Source organism: Sciurus vulgaris (genome assembly GCF_902686455.1).
Source record: "Sciurus vulgaris genome assembly, chromosome: 9".
NCBI lineage: Eukaryota > Metazoa > Chordata > Mammalia > Rodentia > Sciuridae > Sciurus > Sciurus vulgaris.
The window spans coordinates 132,021,823-132,031,536 of NC_136469.1; the positions used below are offsets into that span (position 1 = coordinate 132,021,823).

Below are 9,714 nucleotides of genomic sequence, written 5' to 3' on the forward strand. Positions count from 1 at the left end.
CAAGGCCCTGGGTTTGATCACCAGCACTGAAAAAAAAGAAAATCCTTGCTTTATCAAATTATTTGGAATTTGATTGAGGGCCCTTTCAACTGACTTTGATTCGTTTAATATAAGAACTGATAGCTTGTGATGTCTGCACTCGTGATAAAATATGCAGCTAAATATGATTTCTTTACTGCTTTCACTGGTTATGTTTTTCGTATTAGTCTGGCTGATGTTGAACACACACATTTTCTGAGGATCTACTACACTCATAATTAGGGACTTTCCTTCAAATAATTCATCCATTTGAATAGCTTTCCTCCATTCCCCATACCAACATCTTAGCTTAGCTTAGTCTATCTCCTTCCCTCATAATTTATGTTTCATCATATCCTAATTGTTTGTTTCCAGCTTTATTCTTTCTATCAGTTTATTCAAACCCAACTTTATCTTGCAAATCTTTGTTCAAATAATTTCCCTTTCCATCATCTCCTTTCCCATTCCCATACAAGCCCCCATAAACTTCCTGCCAGTCTATCTTCTTGGCTTACTTCAGATCCAGCACCTCAAGTATATATGGAGATTTTTTAATGGAGAATACATTATGTAGGCATGATGTAGTAAATCATTGACCATTGGTTATTAATTCAGTCTCCCACCTCACTCTCTTCCCTGGAGTTTGGAAGGCAAAATTGGAAGTCCCAAGATGTCAATCATGGCTTGACCTCTCTGGCAACCAGCCCCCATCCTATAGATATGCAGATATTTTAGTCAGCTTTCTTCCTGCTTGTGAATGAAAGATCCAACCAGAACAACGGTAGAGGAAGAAAAGTTTATTTAAAGGCTCACAGTTTCAGAGGTCTCAATCCATACACAGCAGGCTCCATTCCTCAGGGCTCAAAGTGTGGCAGGACATCAGGGAAGAAGAGTGTGGCAGAGAGAAGCAGCTCACATGATGATCAGGAGGCAGAGAAAGAGAGACTCCACTTACCAGATACAAATATTTATCCCATAGCCACGCCCCTAATGAAAGACTTCCTCTAACCACACCCTACCTGCCTCTGGTTACCACTCAGAGATTAGTTCACTGATTAGGTTAAGACTATAGCCCAATCATTTTTCCTCCAAACCTTCTTCCATTGTCTCACGCATGAGTTTTTGGGGGACACCTCACATCAAACCATAACACCAGACATCCACCAAGTCATCTAATTTGCACAAACTCCCTTAGGTGTTTATTGTGAGTGACAAAAGATGATCCTCTCACTTAAGAAACTATGTCTTTTAGAAACTCTGTGCTAGGAACTAGAGATGAAGACTACATATTGGTTTCTTATTATATCACAATATCACATTTAGCCATTTACTTCAGTGTGGCCTTGACTAAAACTCTCTGAGCCTCAGTTTCCTTTGTGGTAGTGAGGACTCATTGAGAAAATTTATCAGTTAAAAGCAAGTTGTCTTACACATAGTAGTTGTTTGGAATGGCCTTTTGGTTGAGAGATGTTATCACAATGGTTAGAAGAACAAACTGGAGCTAGCAAATCTAAATTTTTCAGCTGAATGAACTTAAGGAAGTAAAAACTTTCCTGATGTTTAATTCTTTCATCGGGAAAGTAAAGAATGACTACCTATATATCTTAGTCCACAATGTACTGCTTTAACAAAATATAACCTTGGACATGGTAGCAACAGTGAATTAACAGGGAACTCAACTGAGTGAAAAAAGCCCATGTAAGAAGAGTACATACTGCATTATTCCCTCTATAAAACATTTTTGAAATAGTAAAATTAGAGAACAGGTTAGTGGTTACCAAAGATTAAAAAATGTCAAGGCTGGAAGAGGGCAGAAAGTAACTGAGATTTTTAGAGGACCGATATTCTGTGATGATGTTCTTGAGAGTCCTATAATAGTCTTTTATGGTGGTATATTTCAGGCTCATCTTGCATATTTACTGATCCAGATTTAGAATCAGGTTTTTATCTAAGAAATCATGGTTCTTTTTAGTGAGAAATCTTAATTTAATACCACAATCTGGGCATGAAAGATGCTTATTGTTGCTGACATAATCACTCTCTGTAGGACTTTTTAGTAAGAAGTGAAGTAATAGGAAAATATATTACATCCTTATACAATTAAAGTATATTCTGTATTTTATATAATAGTATAAAGAAACATGTAGTTAGAAAGGTAGACTATCCCATGATTCTAATCATTTCTTGACTTTCTATTTTTATTTTTAAATCATATCAAACATATTGCTAATTACAAGAATTCTATAGAGAACTCTAAGATAACCTACACCTAATCTCCCAGTTGTTGGACATGTATGACTGAATTATAATCCTGCATGTGTACACTGAAATGATGCCTGTAGCTACAAGTAAGTCTAGTTTACCTTTCTTAAGCTCAAGTGTACTGTCCTATGGAAAACAGAACACTTAATGAATTTTAGAAATTAAGAATGGCAAAATACTCTTCACCTTCTAATCCATAGGTCCTGTTCACATTTTGTCTTTGTTGAAATAATGACCTTTATAGTAACAGGAAAACCAAAACTTACTCCTTTTTACCCAGTTACATCCTGGCTAAAATCCAATCCAAGATCACACATTGCATTTAGCTGTTATGTCCCTTTAATTACACTGAATATAGAAAATTCTTCCTTTCTTTATATTTTTTAACCTTGATATTTTTGATAATTATGAGACGGTTGCTTTTTTGAACTCTCTCTCACTTAGGTTTTCTAGCTATTTTCTTATAAATAAGCTTGGATTAGCCATTGGAAGCAGAAACAACTTAGATGTGGTGCTCTATTCTCAGTCCCACGTAGGGAGCAGATGATGCCGTTTTGTCTCCTCATTGGAATATTAACTTTCAACCCTCAGTAAGATGACATCTGCCTGAACTAATAAATGTTTTATTGCCCAAGTTCCCAGTAGAAGATTGTTACAACCACTTCCCCTGCATTGCATGATTGCTGTAAGACATCAGCACATTGTCTTCCATCAAGTGCCACTCCACAGAAACTCCTGAACAAACTTAAATTTTTAAATTTAATTAGTCATATCTCTGCCTGGATAAAGTCGTTGCCATCTATTTGTTTTAACTATTGAACAATATATTGTCTTTCCTTAAATGCTACATCTCATTAAACCAATAGTCATATTTTTAAATTTGTTTGTGTCATAGTATATTGGACAGTGTCTTTTAATAGATGCCTAATTGTATATATTAACTCATTTGAATTGGAAAAATTGTGATGTTGAAATGCAGAGCTTGGAATTTCCTAATAAAACTATTTATACCCACTTTTTTCATCTGACTGTGTATTTGACATTAATAAATGAACTATTTGATTAACATCCACTATTGATGAAAATAACACATACTTTAACAGTAGATCCATTTTCTAACTTGACTCCTTGAACTTTCACTACAATCTTTCAAGGTTTTTCTGCTTCTAATTTCTATTCCAACACATTAATTGTTTCCCCATATTAACATAAATTGCTATTTTGTTCATAATCTCATTTATTCACTTAGTTACTTTGAATTAATCGATTTTTCAGTCTAAGCTGTCACTTATTCATTATATTATCTTAAGCAGATAGATTCACCCACCTAAGCCTCAGTTTCCTCTCTATAAAATGAGTAGTATGGAAAAATTGTATCTGGTAACTAACATGAAGATAGAGAAAAATAATAGACATTATATAGACTTTCTTCCAAAAAGCTCCTACTTCCACAGTAGAAGTAGCATTCACATAAGAATCCAATGCTCAGCATCACAAAAACTATTTCAGTGTTTGTACAGAGGTGAGAAGATCTGTTAAATCAGCAGGGAGATATAAATTCAGTCTTTAAATCTGAAAAAGAAGCTGTGAGCATTTCTGCCTATATTCATGATTTATCATGAACCCAGAGCTAAATCAAACAACAACACGTGATAAAACTAACAAGAAAAAGAAAACATTGAGGAAAGAAGTACAGCATGTATTTATTTGTGATGAGAATCCCATACAATGGGGTAAAGCATAGGGATAGAAAACAAAGAGATTCAACAAATCAATACATTTTGGGGCAATATAAATATTGAAAGAAGGCAAAACTATAGAATTTAGAAATCATAGAGAAGTATTTTGCAGAAAACTGGAGAAAATTGCATATGTAAATTTATGAAGATTTCATATTGAACTGAACATTTTGGTTCACATGTTCTACTGAAAAGCACATTTGTGGGATTTTATAGTAAGATTATAATAAAGGTGATTCTTCTGTGTAAATAAGGTAGTAAAATAGCAATTTTAGCAAAATTGAGTTGGGGTTTTTGCAAATTTCTTAAATATAAATAATAAAGGATCCACCACATAGACTGTCAAGAGAGGTGTATAACATGCAGATTTTCCAAAATTTGAAACCTCTTATTTTGGAAATTCTCAAAGGACTTTTGTACATTCATTAGACTACTTTCTTTTGAGTCATTACTATTTCATATTTGAAAATCTTAACATTATCACCCCTATGTGCATATATAATTACATGACCTGTGTAACTCTGCATCATGTACAACCAGACGAATCAGAAGTTATACTCCATTTATGTATGAGGTGTCAAAATGCATTCTACTGTAATGTATAACTGATTAGAGGAAATTTTAAAATGCATCAAAACAAGAAAATTTCAAGCAATTTTTAAAATAGCTCTGATATGAAAAATTTTGTTGCTAATACAAAATATGAAATTAGAACCAAATAGTATATCAAAAAATACATCAAAGGCAAAGCTCTAAATCATTTTAGGTTAATAAATTTTGGATGATTTATGATCATGCATTGAAATAATCACTGAAAACACAAACCACATAAGGTACATTGTTTTCAATGTTCGAATATAGGTAAGTTAGAGTAAACTAGAGGCATGTTTTGGTTTCAGTCATTCTGAATTAATCCATTCTACTGGCTTTTTATTAATCTATTTCCACTGTCTCCAGCATTTTTAATGAGAGAATATTTTGTCACATTATCTAGACATGTGGATTCTATTTGAGTATTTCAATTAAAATTACTGTTCACATATGAGAAAAACTGAAAAACACTGGATGATTTCTGTGATAGTGTGAGTGCATTAATGGCCCCTGTTCCTCCACTACTTCTGTAGCCATACCTTCCACTAACTTTTATTGCATGCTCAGAATATTAGCTACATTTGGGCAAAATCAGCTAACACAAAATATTTTATAATAGTGTTTTGAATATCTCATGTAATTCATTGACACTGTAATAAAAATGAGAATGAGGATGGTTTTATGGGCACACTTTTGCACCAGCATAGTCAGTAAACCTTAAACCGAGCCATCATAAGTTGCTGGCCACTGACATTAAGAAATGTGACAAAGCAAGAACTTGAAGAACTGTGTGACTAGACGGGCTCAGTCTTTCTTCTCTTCCTGGGTTAACCTACAGAGAATAGAGCTGAGTGACTCCAGGCACCCTAACTAAGGCACCTGTGATCACCCGCTCCTCAAACATCTCTGGGCATCTTACTGAGTTCCACTCCTCAACCATATCTGGGCATCTTACTGAGTTCAAGAAAGATTGGAAACGTCTCCTAGACCCATTCTAACTAGCCACAGACACACGATTAACCCTAACAAATATGGGTGACTCTTGACTTCTTATACTTTGATTTCAATTTTTCAACTATAGAATTATACAAAAGTAACATGCATTCAGTAAAATCTATACTTGGGACTTTGAATTTTAACCATTTCCTGGGCCAGCAATATCAGTCCCATACACTGATGATACTGCTCAGGAGTCGTAGCTCCTGGTCACTTGATCATGAGAGCAGACAACCAAACCTCTACGGTAGACTGTTGCTTGCTACAGTTTGGTATTTGGTAGGTTGGTGTATTGAATTCATTTTCAATTTGATAGTATCTTCTACTTACCATGGAGTTTTCAGGCTGAAACCCTATCATAAATAGAGGAGCAGTTGCATTATCTTGTCCAGACAGGATCCACTGAAACTTACCAGTTTATTTTTGTGACATTGAGGAATTTTGGTCCTTTTATACATGGTCACAGGGTCACGTGACTTTTACACTGAACAATTATTTGAACTAAGACACATTGATGAATGGTGAGGATGTCATGTATTGTAGTTAGTAGACAGTGTTCCACATAAACCTGGTTGCATTTTTGACTAGCAACTAATGTCTGACTCCCTTGAAGACAGTTATTTGGATAAATGTCAAAGACACCGTATCTTGGTAACTGATTTCCTAGGGAATGGGTGATTACAAATCAGTGTAATCTGTGTGTGGTGCCTGTTGGTGACATAATCATTTAACAGTTAGAAATACTAAAAATAGCTTTCAAAGAATCATGGCAATAATAAAAATAAGTGAATGACTTTAAGAATGGACAGTGACTACTATTCTGTGCGCTCAGTGTGAAAGATAGCAGAGAGTGGTTTGGCTTGGGCTGAATTAGACAATGATAACTGGTTTAAAAGTGTAGCTACTTCTCAGCTTCAACTGCTCATTTTTCTGGTGGGCATATACATATTGTTACCAGACGTTTCATTGTAATCCAGAGATTTAGACCTTATAGAACAAACCCGGAAATTTTTTTTTTTTTTTTAGTGGTTTTTATGGTTTTATTTAAGCACACACACAAAAAATGTGCTCATGAACTGTCAATTCATTTTCTTCACTGCACAGTCTGGTATTGGGATTGGTGACTCTGATGGCCAATTGGGCTGCTCTTTGCACGATGATTTTGAGGTTCTTTGTGAAAACATTGTGAGCAATCTCAGCACAATAAGATTTGTTGCACAAGAGCAGCACTTTCAGCTCCTTGACATTGTGGACCAGAAACTTCCAGAAGCCACTGGGCAGCATGTGCTATGCTTTCTTGTTGTTCCCATAATCAATGTTGGACATCAAGATCTGGCCCTTGAATCTTCTCTGCATCCTGTTGTCAATACATCTGGGTTTCTACCAGTTATGCTTAATTTTGACATATTGGTCTGACTGGTGCCTGATGAACTTCTTGGTCCTCTTTTTCATGATTTTGGGCTTCATGAAAGGTCTGAGGGCAGCCATGATGCCAAATACAGATGGTGTCCACCTCCATAGGCAGTGCTGAAGAAGAGAGGAAAGCGTTTATCCCAAACTGATTTTTGATGCTAAATGTTTCAATTAAAAATATCATGTTCACATACTAAGTGTGTGCACAAAACAAATTGGGCACATTGACTGCCATTTTATGATCACCTACCTCTTACCTAGAGAAAGATATGATTAAAATAGTCTTCAAATATAGATTTCTAAAAACCAATAGATTTCACTGGGCTGTTGGTTCTACTCAGCTTCTCCCATGTGACTGTTCAGGGATTTGGGGATTTGATTAACACAAGACCCAAAAAGTATGTACAAAAAATTCAGATACAACATTAGCTCCCATACTCATCCATTACAGTGTGACAATATTAAATCAGATTTAATAATTTAGAACAACACACTTTCATTATTACATGGTTACTTTGTGTGAGGTGTCCTGACACAGTTTAATTGTGCTCTAAATTATTGCAGTGAGGACACTGGTCAGAGATATGAGCTTATCTGAAGCTTGATGGGAGAAAGATCCTGCTATGGTTTGATAATGGTTCAAGTGTGTCCCCTGAGGGTTCCTGTGTTGGAAGTTTTATCCCCAGGATGAAGTTGTTAAGAGATAGTGGAACCTTAAGAGGCAAAGCATAGCTTGTGATATGGAATAAGTAGTTCCCAAGGAACTCTGGTTCTTCTGACACTGAGTAGTTATGAAAGAGCATGGCCCCACCCCAGTTTCTCTAGCTTCCTTTCTCACCATGTGATCCCTTATCCCATGTGATCCCACCTATGCCATCCTGTAGGAAGTGATGTAGTTAAGGGAGCCCTCACCAGAACCAGTATCATGCTATTTGCACTGTTAACTTCTAAAACTGAGAGCTAAGGACACCTCCTTCCATTAAGCGTACCCAGGTTCACATACTTTACTGGTAATAGAAAACTGACTAAAATAGATCTATTTCCAATTGTACTCAGATTATTGTCAGAACTGAGTTCCTGGCATGCATAGGACTTAGGGCTCCAGGTTTTTGCTGGCTACTAGCCAGAGGCATCCCAAATTTCTAGACATGATCTCAGTTCCTTGTCACATGGGGTTTCCTAAAATGTCTAATTTCTTCTTCAAATCCAGCAAGAGAAAAAAATCCAGAAAGGCAGGTGCTATGTTAAAGGCATATTAATATATATCAAATTATATCCAGACTTCACCTTTGCAGTATTTTGCAGTAATCCAGTGGTTGGAAACAAGCTAAAAGTCCTGCCCATACTCAGAAAGAAGGGATAACCCAAACATTTGAACATCAAGATGTTAAGATCATGGGTCTTGTCTTGGATTTCATTTACCATACTTCCTCAAGTAGGAATAAGATTTATTAAGGTAATATGTTATTTTCTAAAAATACTGCCAAACCAATATTTCCATGTATTAATGGAGCCATGGTTCAGAGAAAATGATGGCATAATGACAGGACAATGGTTCTCTCCTGGCAGTGTTCACTGCTTACTTATCTGACCATACTTCCTTCAGGAAACTCTGAGTGATGGGCATCAAAAATTCTGGACTGTGTGCTGTGACTTACACATATTTTATTTCAAGGAGGATTTTGCCAGATTCAAGATCTCTATAAATTTCTTTCTTTTATGGGCCCTCTAAAAAACATACTTACTTGAAATATAAATTATTTTTATAATGAAATGACATCTATGAGGACAACAGGAGACTAAAAAACATCTGGATTCCTCCTGGTTGTCAGGAGGTGGGTCAGTGGTGGCAGGGAATGATGATAATCCAATATGTACCTCACTGATCAGCTGCCATGATGCTGAAGATGAGATGCACAAGGGATGAAATGCTTATGCAGCAGCAGACACTTCAGAACGTAGTGAAATCGCACCTCCTGCTCATTAACCACTGACAGAAGTGACCACTTGGATTTCATTGAACAAATGTGGTAAGTTCATGTCTGATGAAATAAACCACCAAAGTGGCCTATTGGTTCCTGTCACTCCTTCCACTATAAAATTACCCTTCCCTCCTATCTTTCATTTATAAGCTGAAACTCATTACTTTAAAAAAAAATTCAATGGAAATATACAAACCTCTGTGGGAATTACCTGACTGTTAAACACTAAACCAAAATGCACAGGTAATAAAAGCAAGCCTTGTTGCTATAGAAAATTTGCTCCAATAGAATTTTGGTGTATTATTGTTTTTCAGTGAACCAATTATAGAGGCTAAAATTGGAACCTAAGTGAATAGCTATTTCATGTTGCTGTGAGCGAGCTGCAAGCATTCTCCATTTCAAAGTCACTTGACATAAAACTTACACATTCCAGACTTCTGAAATTTTCCACCTACTTATATCGCTGCCACTTACACATATCGTTAATCCATCAATAACTCTCAGGGTTGCAACAGCTGAATGGAAAAATGGTCAAAGTTCCCCCATTTCATAAATCTCAAAGTGCTTGTGATTCTTAAAAATACTGCACATATTTTTATTTGCAGTTTCAAAATGATTAAAATAATTTAGAAACAGATACTTTTAACTGGTGAGTGATTTGGTCTAGGGTTAGAATTAATATTCCACATTTTCTCATTTTTGGACACAGAACT

General features: G+C 35.8%; 1 pseudogene across 1 annotated transcript; it reads right to left on the reverse strand.

The window, feature by feature from the left end:
• Positions 1-6,650: 6,650 nt before the first annotated feature.
• Positions 6,651-7,123, reverse strand: LOC306669845 (large ribosomal subunit protein eL32-like; annotated as a pseudogene). The gene has a single exon. The product of its transcript is annotated as a large ribosomal subunit protein eL32-like (transcript).
• Between the last annotated feature and the right edge of the window lie 2,591 nt (positions 7,124-9,714).